The following is a 21,617-nucleotide window of genomic DNA, read 5'->3' on the forward strand; positions in this document are numbered from 1 at the left end:
GATCTTGAAACATATCTTCCAATGGGAGGCCAAACGGAGTGGGGCATTGCTTTCAAGAAACTAAAGGTGCTGAGTGCCTCCCAGGATAACAGTTACTGAGCATGAGCTGGGTTTTCAAGAAGTCTGAATCTACTCAACTAAGAAGTAGCTTCCTTCAACTGTAGCTGCCTTGAGAACTTGTGTCCTGCACCTACAGAGACCCCTTCTGCCCAAATGCTGGTGGTGCAATGCAGCTAACCGCTGCATCTCCCAAAAGATGCAGGGAAAGAGGCAGATACCTAAATGCACCCTGGGTCTGGGCAGACCCCTCTAGTCTCTGACAAGTCTGGGCACTGCTCAGACCTCCACATGCACACCTAGGGCCCCTGCATTGTTCAGCAAACTCTTCCCAGGCTCCCGTGTGGCATCAGGCACTGTGCTGGGAGCTGCTGGGCACACAGAGGAGCAGGTGGTGCCCCTTTTCCATGGGCCACCCAGAGCAGGCTGCAGGACAGCACTGAGAGTACATGCCTATAATGTGCGGCAGAGGGTCACACCGAGGACCCTTCCAGAGGGGAGTTATTTGAGCTGCTCTGGAGCAGTGCAGACAAGAGGGTACAGAGCACAGAGGCCTACGGTGGGGACCCCCAGGGACCAGGAGAGGCATGAGGTGGGAAGTGCGGAGCCAGACTGGAAAGGGCCCTGGGAGTCCTCTGGGGGGTTTGTAGCTTGTCCCATTAGTCATGAGCAGGTTCTTCGGTTTTCAGAGAATGAGGGCCATTCACAAGGGTGACTGGAGCTCCTGCGGGATGTGCACCCCTGGCCTGAGGTTGGGATGACACAGAAGGAGTCACAGGGCCGGGCCCTCCCGCAGAGCTAGTTTTCTGTTTGAGTGTCATTTATCACCTCTTTCCAGAGGACAAGATGATGGTTTTATGACCCAAAGGGCGGGGTATGGAGGCCTCTCTTAATTTCTAACTGAGAGCCCATAATCACCACAAAGAAAAGCCTCTCCCACCCAGGACTTCTGGGGAGGCTAGAATCCAACTCAGAGGTGATTTGTAACAAAACAGGGGTGGAGAAGGTTCAGAAAAAGGAGGTTAGGGAAAAAGCCATTACTAAATTCTCCTTCATGGCACATACGGTTTTTAAGGCAGGTAAATTACATCAGCCCAACCACACTCAGTGACCTTTGGATGGAAGAGGTGACTGCTGGGCCAGTAAAGAAGTCGCAAGGATCCCAGACCTGACCTTTAGCATTTCTGTGATTTTTAAATATCCATAAAACAAGGGTCTGTATGAGACCCAATGGAATCAGAGGCCCAAGTCCCAGCTCATTTGGGGCCGGGCCACAGCAGGCTCTGGCAAGTCTCTGGTCCTGCAATAACTCCTGGGGGCTTCCCTGAGTTCTGGGCCTTGCCTCCTGTGCTCTGGGCAGCCTGGGTCCATGGGAGAAGAGTGAAAGTCTATTTGGCAAAAAGAACCAACCAGAGGGTTGCTCTGCTTCTCTAGAAAGCAGCACCATTGTCCTGAACACCTCTGCCTCCGGTCCCCGGGGATAACCCGAAACCTGGAACATCACTGATGTCAGCCTCATGAACACCCTGTCTTCTCCCACAAGCTCAGTGGAGGAAAGCAGATGGCCTCAAAAGCTCCTGTTACCATGCAGGGGCTCCAAGTCAGGTCGTGGGCTGCCTCCCTGGCTCCCCACCCCGGCTTCATCATAATGCTGACTGCCCAGTGACAGCTCTCTTTCTGGGAAGGAGCAGAAAATGGGGCTCCCTGATGTCCTGAAGGGGTCTAGCCTCAAAGGTTTTTGCCAGGCTAGGAACAGGTAGAGTGACCACTTATTAGGAGTTAAGAGGCCAGGATAGGTGCAGAACAGTGTAAAAAAAAGTGTGTCAGCAGCCAAGTAGACACATGGAAAAGACAATTCCTGATAGTCTCACTTTTTTTCATGAAATAGGAATTAGAGGAGCTGGTGAAATAGTAAAAGAAAGCCTGAAGTGAGGGAATAGAGGTGTGAACTAGGTAGTAAGGGTCATGGAAGAAAAAGCTGAGCTAGAACAAGTGAAAGAGTTGATGAGAAGTTCTGAATTCTAGCTGAGTTAAAAGACCATGAATTTTAGTTGTAAAGTTGTAGTTTTTAAAAAACTACAGTTATTTTTTTTAAGTCAGCATGGTTATGTGATTTGTTTTATCCCTGTTCTGCTTCTCAAGGTGTAAGATCAAAAGCAATGACTTGTAGCACTGAGCCAGGCTTGGGAGTTCATTGGATGTGTATGAAATTTATTCAGTTGATAAATACTTATTGGTTTTGCAATGCACTACTCTGAATATGCAGGGTGAAAAAAAGCAATACAAACTCTGCCCTTATAATCCATAAAATCTAGTGAAGAATGGTCATGACCCAAGAAAGCCAAGGGTAATGTTGATGGGAGTGTGGTCCAGATGATCAACCATACGGGAGACAAGAAGGAAGCAGGGAGACCAAGGGATCAGAGGTATCTGTGAGATCAAAGACCGGTCTTACTCATAAGAAAACTACAAGAGTAAGAGACCAGTCTAAGACTAGAACATCAACTTTGCTATGGGAAGCAGTGATGCCAAGATCCAGGTCAGGATTCTGGGGCTGGAAAGAAGAAGAGAGGAGATGCAGGTCATTGAAGCAGGAGGTCAAGATTGGGAAGCCAGGCTGGTAGGACAGGCCCTGTGCTAGATCTAAAACAGGAGTTAAAGTAGAGAAGCAGATTTTAAGACAGGTCCAAACTCTTAACTAATGAGGAAACACAACCTGAAATTTGGTTCACTGGGGAGTATGGGCCACGATGGAAGATGAACTTTTATTTAAAAAAAAAGAAATTGAACATTTGGAGGGAGTGCTGGGTACTGAGAAAATATTCCACTCCAGGATCCAGTGCATGTAAATCCGAAAATGGGTATCCTCCCATGAGAAAGTGCATTTCCATTAAAATATTTGAGTGGAGAGAGTGGTATATTACACAGGGCTTTCCAGAGAAACAGAACCAATAGGACAGAGAGAGAGAGAGAGAGAGAGAGCATTAGTCTAGCTTCATACTGCTAATAAAGACATACCAGAGTCTGGGTAATTTATAAAGAAAAAGAGGTTTAATGGACTCACAGATCCACACGGCTGGGGAGGCCTCATAATCATGGTGGAAGGCAAAGGAGAAACAAAGGCATGTCTTCCATGGTGGCAGGCAAGAGAATGTGTGTGGGGAAACTGCCTTTTATAAAACCATCAGATCTCATGAGACTGACTCACTATTATGAGAAAAGCATTGGAAAAGCCTGCCCCCATTATTCAACTGTCTCCACCAGGTTCCTTCCACGACACATGGGGATTATGGGAACAACAATTCAAGATGAGATTTGGGTGGGGACACAGCCAAACTATGTCACAGAGGGAGATTAATTTTAAGAAATTGGCTCCTGCGATTGTAGGGGCTGGCCTGAGGCTGGAGACCTTAAGAGAGACACAGAGTTGTTGCAGTTTGAGTCTGAAGGCGGTCTGAAGACAGAAGTTCTTCTCACTCTGGAGACCGCAGTCTTTTTTCTTGAGGGCAGGCCTTCTGCTGGTTGTACAAGGCCCCCCCAAACACATCATGGAGGGTTATATGCTTTACTCAAAGTCTACTGATTTAAATTCTAAAATCTAAAAAATTCCTTCACAGCAACATCTAGACTAAAGTTTAATCAAGCACCCATGCACTACGGCCTGACCAAGTTAACATACAAAATTCACCATCACAAGTGGTCTTCGTAATGGTAGAGGATGATGAAAAAAGCTTGACTGTAGATTCCTAAAACTGCAATGGCAACAGTTGGGGAAGAAAACAAAGAGGGAGCAGAGCCACGGGTGAAGCAGGGAGAAGCAAGAGGTTAAGAGGACAATAGAGAAAGGGAAATCGGAGGTGGGTGGGGAGAAGGGGTGCCCTGTGTGCAGTGACCAACTGTTGGCAGCATAAGCAATATGGCTGAATGTAGTCAACTGCAAATACCTGACCTTTGGTACAAGGTATTTTGGTGCCCAACCTGAGCTGGATTTAAGACAGCATTTGAACTGGCCTCTAGGAAACAAAAGGGCTGCCATGGCTCCCCCTGTGATTCCCCGCCTTCTCCACATCCTCTGTCTCCTGGAGTCTATTCTAGATGCTCCATCTCCCTGTTGAGAGCAGTGGTGAGAGGCTAGGGCTGGAGCTCAGCAAGTTAGGTGCTGAGGGCATGAAATACAGAAGAAACTCACTCTCAGTGCTGTGCAAGGTCAGGTCACACTACCTGTTGCCCTGCAAAATGGCCATGACAGGTGTGTCAGGGCTCCCTGCTGCACAGAGAAGAAAACAAACATGCCACCCAATCTTGGAACTCACAGGCAAATGCTGACAATATTTTAGTAACAGGCATAAAAGACAACTGCACAGTTATACGTTGGTTTGTTTGTTTTTTTCCAAGGTGGCAGATTAGAGGCTTTTAGCATGCTTCAGCCACTTGGAAATAGCAAAATAGAACATAAAGATTAACTCTGTGAGCTTCAATTCCAAAAGGAAATTGGGAATGTACCAGAATCAGGGACACCCCAGATCTCAAAGAGGAGAACGACAGCAAACAGCCCCTGTGACAGCATCCAGCTGATAAAAGTGAGTGAAGTCCCATACATGAGAGAGGCAGAAAGCCTTCGTCTGTGGCTCATCCTTCCCCTGGGCATCTGAGCAACCCAGGCCAAGGGATTGCACTTTGCTTCTCCTAAGCCCTGGAGCTAATTTGGGGAGATGCATGGAGATCCAGTGAGGTAAAGACACCAAGAAAAGCTGTAGACATTTTCTTAGACCTGGGACTGAGAGCAGGACACCATTTTTAATCTGGGTGCATACTAAGTCAGCCATTCCTTGGCAACCCAGCAGTCTGGCTGTGCAGGCATTGTAGTCTCAGGCCAGAGATTGGAGCACCTGTTCTGGAGAAGAGTAGGAGCCTCCACAGCCAGAACTATGGAAGGCACCTCAGCAGTAGGTGCTGGAATTGTGCTCTCCTACATTGCAAGCCTGGGGTGGGAGGAGAGCTACAGCTGCAGTTTCTCCTGGGTGGTGAGACTTGTAGCCACAGCCAGCTTGGAGACCTGAAACTGATCTGTGTGTGCCATTGCTGGGCCCTCTACCCTGCTCTCCTGAGATCATAGTACAGTGGGGCCCTTTCTACTCCATGCCCAGGCAGATCTCCAGGCATTAGGAACGCTCATTCTCTTGGTTCAGCAGCCTGAGCTGCTCCACCATTCCTGGACATAAGATCTTGGTGCAATGGGGCTCTCTGCTCCTCGCCCCGGCAGGTCTCCAGATATTCAGAGTACCCGCTCGCTTCATTTGGCAGCCTAAGTTGCCCCACCCTTACTAGACATTGATTGTGGTAAAGCAAGTCTCTGCTCTATGCCCAGGCAGACCTCCAGGCATTCAGAGCACCTGCTTGCTTGGTCCAGCAGCCTGAGATGCCCCACCTCTCCTGTTCAGAGATCTTGTTTCAGGGGTACTCTCTCTCCTTCAGGCCCAGGCAGTTTCAGGCATTTGGAGTATTGCTCACCTGGATCAACACCCTAACCAGTCCTATCATTTCTGTGCATAGATTCTGGTGCAAGGAGGCCCTGTTTGCTTCATGTCCAGGCAGATCTCCAGGCGTCTAGAGTTCTCACTCTCCTGGATTAGGAGCTTAGGCTACCACACACCCCCATCCCCATGCAGAGAACTTGGAGCCAAGGAGGTTTTCCAGCTCCACGCCTAGACACACCTCTGGGTGCCTGGTGGCTAACCACAGGATTCTCCCTTGGCACTGGTACTTACACCTGTCATTAGGGGAACTGCAGGAGGACCTGCCTGGTCCAGCCCTGCACTTTGTGGCTCCTGCCCCTTCAAGGCGGAGCAGGGACCTCAGACCACTGGACATTTCACAAATCAGTCCATTGCCTGAGGCAACAGAGAGCTTCTGCCAGTAAACAGGGATCAAATATATACCCAACCACATTGCCTACAGGTGGCTCATACCTATAAATGCCACCTATAGGCTTGTAGGATGAGTTGCACAGCCCAATATAAAACCTGCTGAAAGAAGTGCATGTGACTATAGAAGCAAAGTCAAAAGATTCTACCCAGAATTCTCTACAGTCACACCTCCTAGGAATTGGGGGAAAGAGAAAGGAAAAGAAAAAAAAAAAAGAAAAATCATAACAGTATAGGATGAGAAAGAAAAAGAAAAATCCTACCTGCATGAAAATAATTACAAAAATTAGAAGTGCCAGCATCTCCAAATGAGAAGAAACCAGTGCAAGAATTCTGGCACCATGAAAAATCTGAACGTAGTGACCACATCAAAGGATTGCACTACCTCTCCAGCAATGGTCCCTAACCAAAATGGAAACTCAGAAATACCAGACAAAGAATTCAAAGCATAGATTGCAGGAAGCTCATTGATATCCAAGAGAAGGTTGTAAATCGACGCAAAGAAACTTCTAAAAACAATGCAGGAAATAAGAGATAAAATCTTAAAAAGAAATCAATCAGAGCTTCTAAAACTAAAATATCTCACTTGAGGAATTTCAAAATACAACTGAAAGCTTTATCAATAGACTGGACCAAGCAGAAGAAAATTTCAGAGCTTGAAGACTTGTCTTTTGAACTAACTGAATCTGACAAAAATTAAGAAAAAAATATTTTTGAAAGGTGAGTAAAGTCTTTGAGAAGTATGGGATTATATAAAGTGACCAAATATACAAATTATTGACATTCCTGAGAGAGAAGGAGAAAAAGCAAATGACCTGAAAAATATATTTGAGGGAAAAATTCAAAAAAAATGTTTCCTTAGTCTTGCTAGAGAGGCACACACCCAGATATAAGAACTCTAGGTACCTGCAAGATACTATATAAAATGAACATCACCAAGGCATATAGAACAGAAGATCACCAAGAACAGTCATCAGACTGTCCAAGATCAATGCTAAAGAAAAAATCTTAAAGACAGAAGAGAAAAAGAGCAGATCATGTACAAAGGGAATCCCATCAGGCTAACAGTGGACTTCTCAGCAGAAATTTTACAAACCAAGAGAGATTGAGGGCCTATGTTCAGCATTCTTAAAGAAAAGAAATTCCAACCAAGAATTCATATCCCACAAAACTAAGCTTCACAAGTGAAGGAGAAATAAAATCTTTTCCAGAAAATCAAATGCTGAGGGAATTTGATATCACTAGATCAGCACTACAAGAGATCCTTAAGGGAGTTCTAAACACAGAAACAAAAGAATGATACCTGCTATCATAAAACACAATGAAGTACATAGCCTACAGACACTATAAAGCAAAACACAATAGAAACTACAAAACAAACAGCTGACAACTTCACAATAGGATCAAAACATCAAATATCAATATTAACCATGAATGTAAATGGTCTAAACTCCCCACTTAAAAGCCACAGATGTCTTCAAGACACCAATCTTATACAGAATGACACCCATAGGCTCAAAGTAAGGGACTGGAGAAAGATCTACTATGCAAATGGAAGAAAAAAGCAGAAGTCATCATTGTTATGTCAAATAAAATTCAACCAGAAGACTTAACTATTCCAAATATATATACACCCAACATTGGCACCCCCAGTCCATAAAACAAATATTTCTAGACCTACGGAAAGACTTACTATGCAATAACAGTGGGGGACTGCAACACCCCTACTGACAGTATTAGACAGACCACTGAGGCAAAAAACTCACAAAGAAATTCTGGACTTAAACTCGACACTTGACCAGTTGGACTTAATAGACATCTACAGAGTATTCCACCTATCAACCACAGAACCAAGACTGACCACCATTGAGATAATACCAACCATGCTCTCATACCACAGTGAAATGAAAATAGAAATCAACACCAAGAAGATCTCTCAAAACCATGTAATTACATGGAAATTAAACAAATTGTGCCTGAATGACTTTTGGGTAAACTATGAAATCAAGGCAGAAATCAAAAAAATCTTTGAAATAAATGAAAACGGAGACACAACATATCAAAATCTCTGAGATACAGCAAAAATAGTGTTAAGAGGAAAGTTTATAGTGCTAAATGCCTACTCCAAAAAGTCAGAAAGGTCTCAATGATCTAACATAACACTTAGAGGAACTAGAAGAATAAGAAAGATTAACCTCAAAGCTAGCAAAGGAGAAGAAAATAAATAAATCAGAGTGGAACTGAATGAAATTAGGACCCAAAAATCCATACAAAGAATCAACAAAACCCAAAGTTGGTTTTCCGAAAGGATAAACAAAATCACTAGAATGATAGCTAGAATAATAAAGAAAAAGAGAGAGAAGATCCAAATAAGAACAATCAGATATAACAAAGGTGACGTTACAACCAATCCCACAGACATACAGAAGATCCTCAGAAACTATTATGAATGCCTCTATGCACATTTGCATAGTAGATCTTTCTCCAGTCCTTTACTTTGAGCCTATGGGTGTCATTCTGTATAAGATTGGTGTCTTGAAGACATCTGTGGCTTTTAAGTGGGGAGTTTAGACCATTTACATTCATGGTTAATATTGATATTTGATGTTTTGATCCTATTGTGAAGTTGTCAGCTGTTTGTTTTGTAGTTTCTATTGTGTTTTGCTTTATAGTGTCTGTAGGCTATGTACTTCATTGTGTTTTATGATAGCAGGTATCATTCTTTTGTTTCTGTGTTTAGAACTCCCTTAAGGATCTCTTGTAGTGCTGATCTAGTGATATCAAATTCCCTCAGCATTTGATTTTCTGGAAAAGATTTTATGCCTCTATGCACACAAACTAGAAAATCTAGAGAAAATTGATACATTTCTGGGAGCACACAATCTCCCATGATTGAATCAGGAAGAAATTAAAACACTGAACAGACTAATATTGAGTTCCAAAATTAAATCAATAATTTTAAAAACCTACCAACCAAAAATAGTGCCCCAGATCAGATGGATTCACAGTCAAATTCTACCGGACATACAAAGAGAGCTGTTATCAATTCTACTGAAACTATTTCAAAAAATCAAGAAAGAGAGACTCCTCTCTAACTCATTCTATGAAGCTTGCAACCCTGTGATACCAAAACCTGGCAAAGACAGAATGTGAAAAGAGAACTACAGGCCAGTATCCCTCATGAGCATACAAGCAAGTATCCGCAACAAAATACTGGCAAACCAAATTCAACAGCACATCAAAAAGTTAATTCACCATGACCAAGTAGGCTTCATTTGCAGATGCAAGGTTGGTTCAACAAATGCAAATCAATAAATGTGATTCACCACATAAATAGAATTAAAAACAAAAAACATATGGTCATCTCAATAGACACAGAAAAAGCTTTCAATGAAATTAAACACTTCTTAATGATAAAAACCCTCAAGAAATTAGGCATTGAAGGAACATACCTCAAAATAATAAGGGCCATCTATGACAAGCCCATAACCAACATTATACTGAATGGGCAAAGGCTGTAAGCATTCCCCTTGAGAACTGGAATAAGACAAGGATGCCCACTCTCACGACTCCTATTCAATGAAGTACTGGAAGTGCTAGCCAAAGCAATCAGAAAAGAGGAAGAAATAAAAGGCATCCACATAGGAAAAGAAGAAGTCAAACTATCTCTTTTCATGAATAATCTGATTCTATATCTTGAAAACCCTAACAACTCCACTTAAAAGGTCCTGGATCTCATAAATGGCTTCAGCAAAGTTTCAGGACACAAAGTCAATGCATAAAAATCAGTAGCATTTCTATACACCAAAAACATTCAATCTAGGAGCCAAATCAAGAATACAATCCCATTTACAATATCCACAAAAAATACTTAAGATTATATCTAACCAAGGAAGTAAAAGATCTCTACAAGGAGAACTACAAAACACTGCTAAAAGAAATCATAGAAAACACAAGTAAATTGAAAAATATTTTATGCTCATTGACTGGAAGAATCAATACCATGAATATCATCATACTGCCCACCACCAATTCCATTCTTTACAGTATTGGAAATAACTATTCTAAAATTCTTATGGAAACAAAAAAGAGCCTGAGTGGCCAAAGCAATCCTAAGCAAGAAGAAGAAAGTTGGAGGCATCACATTACCCAACTTCAAACTATATTATAAGGCTACAGTAACCAAAACAGCCTGGTACTGGTACAAACATAGACACATAGACCAACGGAACAGAGTAAAGAACCTAGAAATAAAGCCACACACCTACAGCCATCTAATCTTGGACAAAGTTGACAAAAATAAGCAATAGGGAAAGGATGCCCAATTCAATAAATGGTGCCAGGATAGCTGGCTAGTCATATACAGAGGAATGAAACTGTACCCCTACCTGTCACCATATACCAAAATTAACTCAAGACAGATTAAAGATTTAAATGTATGATGTCAAAGTATAAGAATCCTAGAAGAAAACCTAGGAAACATCATTCTGGATATGAGCCTTGGGAAATAATTTATGATTGTCCTCAAAAGCAATTACAACAAAACCAAACATTGACAAGTGGTACCTAAATAAACTAAAGAGCTTCTGCACAACAAAAGAAACTATCAGCTTCTGCACAACAAAAGAAACTACAGACAACCTATAGATCAAGAGAAAATACTTGCAAGCTATGTGTCCAACAAAGGTCTAATATCCAGAATCTAGAAAGAAGTTTTTAACAATTGAACAAGCAAACACCAAATAATCCCATAAAAAATGGGCAAAAGACATGAACAGACACTTCTCAAAAGAAGATATGCAAGTGGTCAACAAATATACAGAAAAATACTTATCATCACTAATCATCAGAGAAATGCAAATTAAAACTACAATGAGATACCATCTCACACCAGTCATAATGACTATTAAAAAGTCAAAAAGCAACAGTTGCTGGTGGGGCTGTGGAGAAAAGAAACACTCATACACTGCTGGTGGGAACGTAAGTTACTTCAGCCACTTTGGAAAGCAGTTTAGATATTTCTCAAATAACTTAAAACAGAATGACTATTTGACCCAGCAATTGCATTATTGGGTACATACCCCCCCATCACCCAAAAAAAAAATTATTGTGCCAGAAAGACACATGCACTCATGTGTTCATCACAGTGCTATTCACAATAGCAAAGTCATAGAATCAACCTAGGTGCCCATCAACAGTAGACTGGATAAAGAAAATGTATATATACACCATGGAATACTACATACCCATGAAAAAGAATAAAATCATGTCCTTTGCAGCAATGGGGATGCAGCTGAAGGCCATTATCCTAAGCAAATTATCACAGGAACAGAAAAATCAAATACCACGTGTTCTCACTTATAAGTGGGAGCTAAACATCGGGTACTTGTGGACATAAAGATGGCAACAATAGACACTGGGGGCTACCAGAGAAGGGAGGGAGGGAGAGGTCAAGGGTTGAAAAACTCACTGTTGCGTACTATGCTTACTACCTGGGTAACAGAATCACTTGTACTCCAACCTCAGCATCACCCAATATGTCCAGGCAACAAACCTGCACGTGTACCCCCTGAATCTAAAAATAAAAGTTGAAAAAAAGACCATCGTACAAATTTTAAAACAATAAATAGAATTAGCATCATACAAACATATTCTGCTTGTGCCAGGAGCCGAGTTCAGAATCCAGTACATTCCTGTTCAGTTTTCACTGTCCACAAATGATCTGCACTGTGAGAGCCTGAACTCCCATCAGCTTGGGCTCTAGAATTTACACTTTCACCAAACTCAAGCATTTATTGACTGCCTACCATGTGCCAAACATCATAATACATCTTGGGTCCATCATTTCTGGGTTTTCTGTTTAGCAAATTGGCCCTGGGGTAGCCTACTGGCCCTCCTCTACAGGCCTAGGCTACAGAAAAGTGACTGCTCGCCTCCGACCACTCCAGGAGTCACCACCCAGTGGTCAGGCACTCTGACTGCAATGTCCAGTCCCTCCACCACCCAACCACAGGGGAAAGTGTGTCATTCTCCGAGTCCTCTAGGCCACATCTAAGCTGCTATGCCTTACATTCCCTCTCTCTCCACCTGTTTCCATGAATTAGAAGCCACTGAAATGTAAAAGTAAATAAATAACAAAGCTTAGCAAGGACTAAGAAACTGAGAGGGCCACTGAACGTCCCAGCACTCTGCCTTCCTGCCCATCCGAGAGGCCGCAGGCAGCCAGGGGCTCTCACTCCTGGGGCGCCAAAAGCAACAGGAGCCACTGACCAGAATTCCCTTTGCTTTTTCCCCTTCCCTTCTCTCTGGATGATTTTTCCATTCCCTCCTCACCAGGGCTGCTCTGGGGGACCCAAGGGAAGCCAGGCCAGCTTGCTAACTCAGGAAAATGGCACATGTGAGCCATTTTCCACATGTTTCATGTGGGCTCAAGAAAGGCCAGCTAGGGTTCTCTTGTAAGAAGTCTGATTTTTTTTTAAGGGAAGTGCTATAAAGAGACACAGATTAGTCCGTGCACCCCCTCCCATGTCCCCTTCCTGGTTCCCCTAGCACTGACCACTGGCCAGGGAGATTCTGTAAGCCTCCTTTTCTTCCCACTGTCTTACAAAGGATGAATCCCAAGGAGGCCAAGATGGGTCCAGGCAGTCCATGCAGAAGGGATGCTTCTGCAGATTGCACTTAATTTAATCATTGTCAAAAGCCTAGCAGGAAAAAACAAGGAAATAAAACCTGAATTACTGGATTTTGGTTTTAATTACTATGCTGAATATGCATCTTCTATTTGTCATATTTTCACTTCGTTTGATCTCTGTGTTGACACAGCCACAGTCTGGAATGAGGGGATTCTGAACAAGCTTCCCATTCTCTCAAAATGCCCAGCTTTAAAGGAAGTCCAGAACTCCCTTAGGACTTGCTTACCTCCTCAGTACTCTTGGCTTTTACATCCTCCTTTTCATTTCTTCATCCTTCAATTTTATGACACGCATTTATGAGAAAACTATGAGTACTTTTGATCTGATTTCCACACAATGGAGATGTTTTCTGAGTTTCATCCTGGGCTCTCTGCTTTAACCCAATGGCTCCCCGCCCTAGTCCAGTAGCTGGACCCCTAAGCGCCGCACACAGAGGCCTTATGCCATTTATCTAGCACACGCAGGCAAGCTACTTTCCCCTCCTGGACTATACCATGCTGCCATCCAGCTTTGGCTGGAATCCCTAGCCCACCATGTTCACTTGAAAAATCTCGATTCGCCCTTCAAACTCCTGCCCAAATGTCCTGTGAAACTGTCACCACGAAGGATTTGATGTGTCCTCAACTCTCATAATGCTTTTTACTGTACATTGTGATTCTGTTTGTTCAGTCCTTCTAACTGCATTGAGCTCCTTCTGGGCAAGATCCATACATGTTCATCTGTGAATACTCAGAATGTAAAAATAGCATTGCTTGGCTCTGATAGGCACTCACATTCCTTCTTGTTAAATAAATAGGTGAATAGATGGAGAGAGAGAGAAAGAAGGAAGGAGGGAGGGAAGAGAAAGGAAGAGAAGGGCAAGAAAGGGAAGGGAAGGGAGATAACTGGAGTTCTGGTGCACAGCTTTCTTTATATAAGATTATAAAGGTCATCTTTCTGTACCCACCACCTCTTTGTTGATGTCTTTTGTTCCATTTCCACATGTTCAAAGCTCACATCAAAAGAAAACCTCCACTGTCAGTATTCCATCAGTGAGTTTTTCAACCCTTGACCTCTCCCTCCCTCCCTTCTCTGGTAGCCCCCAGTGTCTGTTGTTGCCATCTTTATGTCCACAAGTACCCGATGTTTAGCTCCCACTTATAAGTGAGAACACGTGGTATTTGATTTTTCTGTTCCTGTGATAATTTGCTTAGGATAATGGCCTTCAGCTGCATCCCCATTGCTGCAAAGGACATGATTTTATTCTTTTTCATGGGTATGTAGTATTCCATGGTGTATATATACATTTTCTTTATCCAGTCTACTGTTGATGGGCACCTAGGTTGATTCTATGACTTTGCTATTGTGAATAGCACTGTGATGAACACATGAGTGCATGTGTCTTTCTGGTACAATATTCCTCAGATAATATTCCTCGTTTCTTCAAACCCCTTAGCTCCTTTAAAATTACAGGTCCTAGGTCTCATGCCTTCATGACTCTTGAAGGGAGAGGGTGTGAGGGGGATGGAAGAGAAGCTAATTCACACTATAGTACTGCTGACTATTATCCCCTCTCTTTTAACATTTGAAATTTCAGCAAAGTTTTTATTGCCTTAACCCTAATGAGTGAGAGTTATAACATGTGGATTCCTCTGTCAGGGGATATATTTTGCAGGGTGAAAGGGAGATTCTGGACCTCTTTAATTACCCATGGATTTTATACTGTTTGTATGATCACACCAAATAACTGCTTTATCCAAAACTAAAGTAGACCCATGAGGGTCCCTGCTTAATAGAGGCCCTTAAAGTCTCCGAAATCTTTATTTGGAATCTACAGAGGAAGTCTGAGGATTTGGGGCAAGTGGGGAATGGAGCAGGGAGATAAGGAAAAAGAAGGAAGGAAGCAAGAAAAGAAAGGGGGGAAAAAGAAATCCTTTGGGAGTGTTCAGTGCAATTTGACTCCTCTCTTGCACATGCTTAATCCATGAACCGAAAGTCTTTACAGGATCTGTCAGTGCTCATGGAAACAGGAAACTTGCAGGGAAGTCTCTAAAAAGGAAGACATGTTTCAGAAGATAAATTAACACTCTGTAAGCCCAGAGATGGTCCTTGGCTGGGCATGAGCTAAGACAAAAGGAACACTAAAGGATTCTCAGAGCATAGAGTGTGGCAGACAACACGAACGGGCACTCTGGCGGCTGTGGTTGCTTCTGCCGCCACAAAGAGGAACACCGAGACAGTCGTCTAGATGAATAAGCCCCTTTCCTGCCCTGACTGCTATTTCTTTAAATACCTAACATTTCAGACAGACAATACCTAATGTCATTATAACCTAAATGAATCTCAACGCCTCACTTCCCTCTATAAGCATAGAGTCTCTATCACAGTTTTCACTCCACTCTGCTAAGAAATAATCTCTGACTACCCAAGACTGGGGCAGGGAGCCCTCCTATCTGCTCCCACAGCTCCCAGGATTACGTTACAAAATAAACTGCCCCGTAATCACCTGATTACTTGTCTGAAATCCCATACTCTATATACCCAGATAGAGCAGAGACTAGGCCCTCTTTACTCTGATATCCGTAGCTAAGTACAATGCATGACACATGATAGACATTCTCTTGCCATCTATCAACCAGGCATAAGGCAGACATTCAATTAATATTTATTGAATGGAATCAAACATTGGCCCCACTTAATAACAAGAGTAAATACGGATATAGTGCCTGCTGTGTGCCAGGTGCTGATCTGTGCACTGCTTAACTCATTTAATCTTCACAATGACCCTCTGAGGTCTATATTAGCGTTTTACAGATAACAGAACTAAGACACAAAGAAATGGAGGTCTTGCCCAAGAACACCCAGGAGGTAAGTGGCACACACAGGCTCCAGACTCAGATGGTCTGGCTGCAGAGCCTGTGTTCTCAACCACTACACAACATTGTCTCTCTTAAACTTTAAGAAACTTCCAATTAACAAACAATTACTCCAGCTATTCCAGATCTGGAGACAGAGAAGGCTAAGCAAGCCATGACTCCTTTTAAAAATATCCAGGGACATCTTGTGTTAACCAGGGTCAGGGTTACTCAAAGCATTCCTACACCAAGTTATACTCTACCAGTCTCCTGCAATGATGGAAAGAGCATGCTTTGCAGTGCACTAGCAGGAAAGGTTCTGTGGATCTTACGTGCTACAGAGACCCCCTCGTTCATTCAAAATTCTCCCACTATTTAAAAATTTCTTCTCTTTCTAACATTGTGCCGAAATCCCCCTTATCGTCATACATGAAAAAAAGAATAGTGTAAGTATAATCCCCATGTTACAGGAACAAAATGATTCTACCACTTCAGGAATGCAGGGGTATATTATAACCATCTGATGTGGAAATTTCTAATAGATTTTCAGTCTATAAAATGACCCTGAGACAAGCTCCTTCAGGCTCTACACCAATAGCACTGTGATAGCTCAGCTCTAAGTGACAGACCTGTCCTCCACATTTGCAGCATCCAGTTCCAGAGCCCCAGTGGAGGCCAGCACAGCATGTGTCTAAATATTCAGGAGTTTAAATAAATCAAGCTAGCAAACTGGTACAGAAATATGTTCTGTCCTCCTTGATAAATAAGCTTTTGCAATGACAATATCTTATAAAGCATGTTTAATAGTGTTAAAAATCAGCAAAATATCAAAGACTAATAGAATATAATTTACCTTGAAGGCTTATTTGTTCTCTTAATGAACCAACAATGTTTGAGTGAGAATAAAATAAAGACAAATATAAAGAATAAATTGTAATATATTTATTCCAAAAACTTTATTTCTCACACTTACATTTTGGCCAAATCATTACTTATATCGTAATAATCAGGATTTTCACATAATTTATATTGTATCAAAAGTACTAACTTCAAGGTAAAATTGTACTCAAAATGTAAACATTTTGAATATATGTTATCAAAAACCTAAATTAAAATGAATATTAAAAGGGGGGAAATTAAAATTATTGTTCGTATGTTCTCCTCATTGAAAATTATTTAAATGATGTATTAAAATTAAAACATCAAGTACAAATTATGGAAAATAAATATCAAATTTTAAATAAAGACTGATTATATTAATAAAAGCTGACATCTTAATATAATTTTTGAAATTTAAGATTGTTAAATAGTTTTATAAAAAGGAAACTATTTGGGAATTCTAACATTTAATCTTTTTTATTATTATTATACTTTAAGTTCTAGGGTGCATGTGCACAACGTGCAGGTTTGTTACATATGTATACCTGTGCCATGTTGGTGTGCTGCACCCATCAACTCGTCATTTACATTAGGTATATCTCCTAATGGTATCCCTCCCCACCCTCCTCCCCACAATAGGACCCAGTGTGTTATAATTCCCTTCCTGTGTCCAAGTGATCTCATTGTTCAGTTCCCACCTATGAGTGAGAACATGCGGTATTTGATTTAATGTCTTTTTAACTGCAAGTGTAAAGAATAATTATTACACTTGATTCATGTTGTCTAGACCTCCATGTGCACAAATGCAAGCGTAATATGTTCAATATTGCAAAATGTTCCTCAGGCACCATGCGCAACTATTGCAAACACTGTGAAAATGTGTGAGTTCCTCCAAAACCACACCTCAAAACACCAAGACATGCAAGCAAATGAATTTATACTTCTTCGGGCAAGTCTCCCTTGCATTCATGCCATTTGAGACAAAAGACTTGAAACCTGCTAAGTTTGTCTTTTCTCTTACCTGAGGTTAATACTTCCTCCATGCACATCTGCCTGGCCCTCGCCAGTGTTGGCAGCAGCTTTGACCCCATCCCTATACAGTTGGTGGACTCAGGGCAGAGAATGGCTTCCCTGGGACCTGCCTGGCACGAGTCACACTAGCAGAAGCACATAGGTATGGGGGCAAAAATATGTGCCTTATCTTTTCTTTCCAGAGGGCTTGCAAACTTACTTTTGATTTTCTCTTTTAATTAAGGGGTAATCTCACAGCATTAATTTCCCAGAAGGTAAGTTTTCTGGATGTATTTTATTATTTGTTTTTAATTAGGCTAGATTATGATCTGGATGGAATCTTCCAAACAAATTATCTTCTTAGTTTGTCAGGGTTTTCAAGTACATGGTGTATTTTTGTAAATGTTCCTTGAACACATGAAAAAGTATGTATTTTTAAATTAAAATATGAACGTATGTACACATAATTGAATAGCACATATGTATATATACATAATATATGCATACATGTATATGTAGTTAAATTGCATTCATTGATTGTATGATTCAATTTACCAATAACCCTACTTGTTTTTGTCTACATGATATTGCAAGTTCTGAGAAACATACATTGTAGTTTTCTCCTATAATGTTATTTTTATCAACTTTTTCTTTTTATTGCTTTTTACGTATGGTTTAATGCAAACATTTATATCTTATATATCTTCATAAATTATACTTTTTCAGCTTTTCATAACTAGGCTTCTTCTTTTTAGTGTCTCCAAATGTACACTTTTATAAGATTAATTTTACTCCTTCTTTCTTTTTATTAGCATTTACCAGGTGTAATGCTTATTCATTTCTTTATTTTAAACTAATCATTTTCACTTTAAGTGTTTTTCTAAGGGACAGCATATAACTGAATTATGTTCCTTAAATTCCAGTCTGATGTCTCTGTTTTTAATAACACAATTCAGTTCATTCATATGTATTGCAATAATAAGAATGAAAAGGAGGAGGGACAGTCGGAGGAGGAGGGAGCAGAGGAGCCTCACTCATCTAATGCCGCCACGTTCTAAGCACTTTATGTGAGTGAACTGCTCAAGTCTCAAGACCACTAGGGCTATTAATCACAATACCATACGGTCGCTCAGTTTATGTTTGCTATTAATTTTACTTTGCTTGTTTCTTCTTTTTCCTTCGTCCCTATTTTTTCTTATTTGATTAAGTGGCTATTCATTGCAGTTTCCCTCCTTGTTAGAGTTCTTCTGGAATTTCTTCTCCCTTGAGGGCTACCATTTTTTTCCAAGTGCCCTTAATCTGGCATGTAATTCTCCACTATTGCTTGAAAACAAAATATCAACTATTTCTCCCTCCAAGAGGTTTTTTTCCCCATCTCTCTATATTCTAATACAAAGAGATTTTTAAAACATTGCCTCTTCCTACTCCTCTTTACCCAAAAAGTAATCTTCACAAAATTGTTCCTTTTCCACTCCACCAGCTCATTTTATTGTGATTGTTTAATTCTGGAACAGTATTAGGATCTCCCTTACAGCCTATATAGTCTATATCTTTATTTTGAGAATTGTTATCTAGCACCCATGGTGCATTTCCAGAACAGCCTACCATTCATCCATTAGATTTCAGTTTAGATTCATTGGTTGTTACATTATTTGACCGTTTCATAATTTTCCCTGTTGCAGACAAGAGGTCAGATGCCAGTCTGATTGCTTCTTATTTATCTATAATTTGTTCTTTCTGTCTGGAAAATTTAAGGATTTTTTCACTCTAATTTTGAAACTTGGCAATTTTACAAGAATGTGCCTACTAGCATCCAATATTTATTATATGCTGGAAACTAAACAATTTTCATGTATTAATTCACTTAATCCTTACAAGAAAACATTATGAGACAAATACTGTTATTAGTTCCATTTGACAGATGAGGAAATTAGCTCAGGGATTAGGTGCATGGCCCAAGTTCTAACAGCTCGTAAGTAGCGAAGTATTGGAGGCTTCAAGTCCAAATGACCACTCACCACAAGTACTTTTTAAAAATCGAACTTGACTGGATCTTCATGCCCTCTTTGATTTTGTAGACTTAGGTTTTCTTTCAGCTGAGGAATATATCCTTCTATACTAGAGGTTTCTTTTGAAAAAAAAATTGACTTCCGTTTGTGGCTTATTTTGTATCTACTGCAATTGGTTCCATTGTCCCTGTATTAGTCCATTTTCATGCTGCTGATAAAGACATACCTGAGACTGGGCAATTTACAAAAGAAAGAGGTTTAACGGACTCACAGTTCCACATGGCTGGGGAGGCCTCACAATCATGGGAGAAGACGAAAGGCGCGTCTCATATGGTAGCAGACAAGAGAAGAGAATGAGAGGCAGATGAAAGGGGTTTCCCCTTATAAAACCATCAGATCTGATGAGATTTATTCACTACCATGAGAACAGTATGAGAGAAACCACCTTATGACTCAATTATCTCCCACTGGGTCCCATCCACAACATGAGGAAATCATGGGAGCTACAATTCAAGATGAGATTTGGGTGGGGACACATCCAAGCCGTATCAGTCCCCCTCATTCACTCTTTCATAGTAAATGGACGAACCCCAGTTTCAGGTCTGCTGAGCATGTGTAATATTCTGGTTACTTATCTATCTCCACTAATAAACTCACAGTTGCTCAAGGGCAGGTAATCTGTCATGTTCGCTGATGTATCCCCCCTTATCTATTTTAATGCTTGACATATGGTAGGTGCTCAATATATCTTGGCTATTATTAAATAAATGGAATAACCTTACTCCCAAATATACTATGCAATGTTGATTAATATTCTAGCAAGTCCTCCAAACTCTTTTCTTCTATCAATTCATGGGTATTTATCTCACAGAGCCAGCTAAGTCTATGCAATATCTGGGTTACACCTGTATTAGTCCCTTCTCACACTGCTATAAAGAACTGCCCAAGACTGGGTGATTTATAAAGGAAAGAAGTTTAATTGACTCACAGTTCAGCATGGCTGGGGGGCCTCAGGAAACTTAAAATCATGGTAGAAGGTGAAGGGGAAGCAAGGCACCTTCTTCACCCTGCAGGAAGGAGAATGAACGCACGAGGAACTATCAAACACTTATAAAACCGTCGGATCTCCTGAGAACTCACTCACTCTCATGAGAACAGCGTGGGAGAAACTGCCCCCCTGATTCAATTACCTCCACCTGGTCTCTCCTTTGACCCGTGGGGATTATGGGGATTGTAATTCAAGATGAGATTTTGGGTGCACACACAGCCAAACCATATCAACACCCTATCTTACAGGGTTACAGCTGGCCAGCACACTCTTTTCCCCACACAATCAGACTAAAAGCACAGTACTGTTTTCTATACTCACAACACTTCTGACACCAAATGTATGGGGTTGTTCCACCCCAAATTATTTCCCAATTCTCCAAATACCCACTAGCTTTCCTACAATTCAATTCCATTTTCACGTTACCTATCTGGAGTTAGTTAATGTCAGATCCCACAAGTTACAGACTCAGTCCTACAAGGCTGCCCCCGCTTTAGATGCCAATCACGGGTCCAGGCCTCCTGCACTTCTGACAGACTAGCTATAAATCAGGGCTTGCCAACAGCCTCTCCTTGAGTTCAATAATATGCTAGAATGGCTTAAAGAACTCAGTGAAAGCTTATTATTACCTATTATTATCAATTTATTACAAAGGAGATTTTAAAGGATACAAATGGGTAACAGCCAGACTAAGAGACACATTGAGTGAGGCCACAGAGGGTCCTGAGCACAGGAGCTTCTGTCCCTGTGGCGTTAAGGTGCACCACTCTCCTGGAACATGGATGTGTTCTTGTTCACCAACCTGGAAGCTCTCCAAACCCTGGCGTTCAGCGTGTTCATGCAGGCTTTATTACCTAGGCACGATTGATTAAATCATTGGCCTTTGGTGATTGAACTCAATCTCCAGCCTCTCTTCCTTCCCTAGATGTCAGAGGATGGGGCTGAAAGTTTCAACCCTCTAATCACTGGTTGGTTCTTCTGGGAACCAGCTCCCACCCTCCAAGAGCCACCTCCTTAGCATAAAACCTGATATGGCTGAGAAAACTTCATTATAAATAACAAAAGAGGCTCTGCTCATACCCATCACTCAGGAGTGTCCAAGGGTTTTAGGAGTTCTTTGTCAGGAACTAGCAACAAAGCTCAAATATATATATATATATATA

The sequence above is a fragment of the Colobus angolensis genome, unplaced genomic scaffold (assembly GCF_000951035.1).
Source record: "Colobus angolensis palliatus isolate OR3802 unplaced genomic scaffold, Cang.pa_1.0 Scaffold137, whole genome shotgun sequence".
NCBI classification, from domain to species: Eukaryota; Metazoa; Chordata; class Mammalia; order Primates; family Cercopithecidae; genus Colobus; species Colobus angolensis.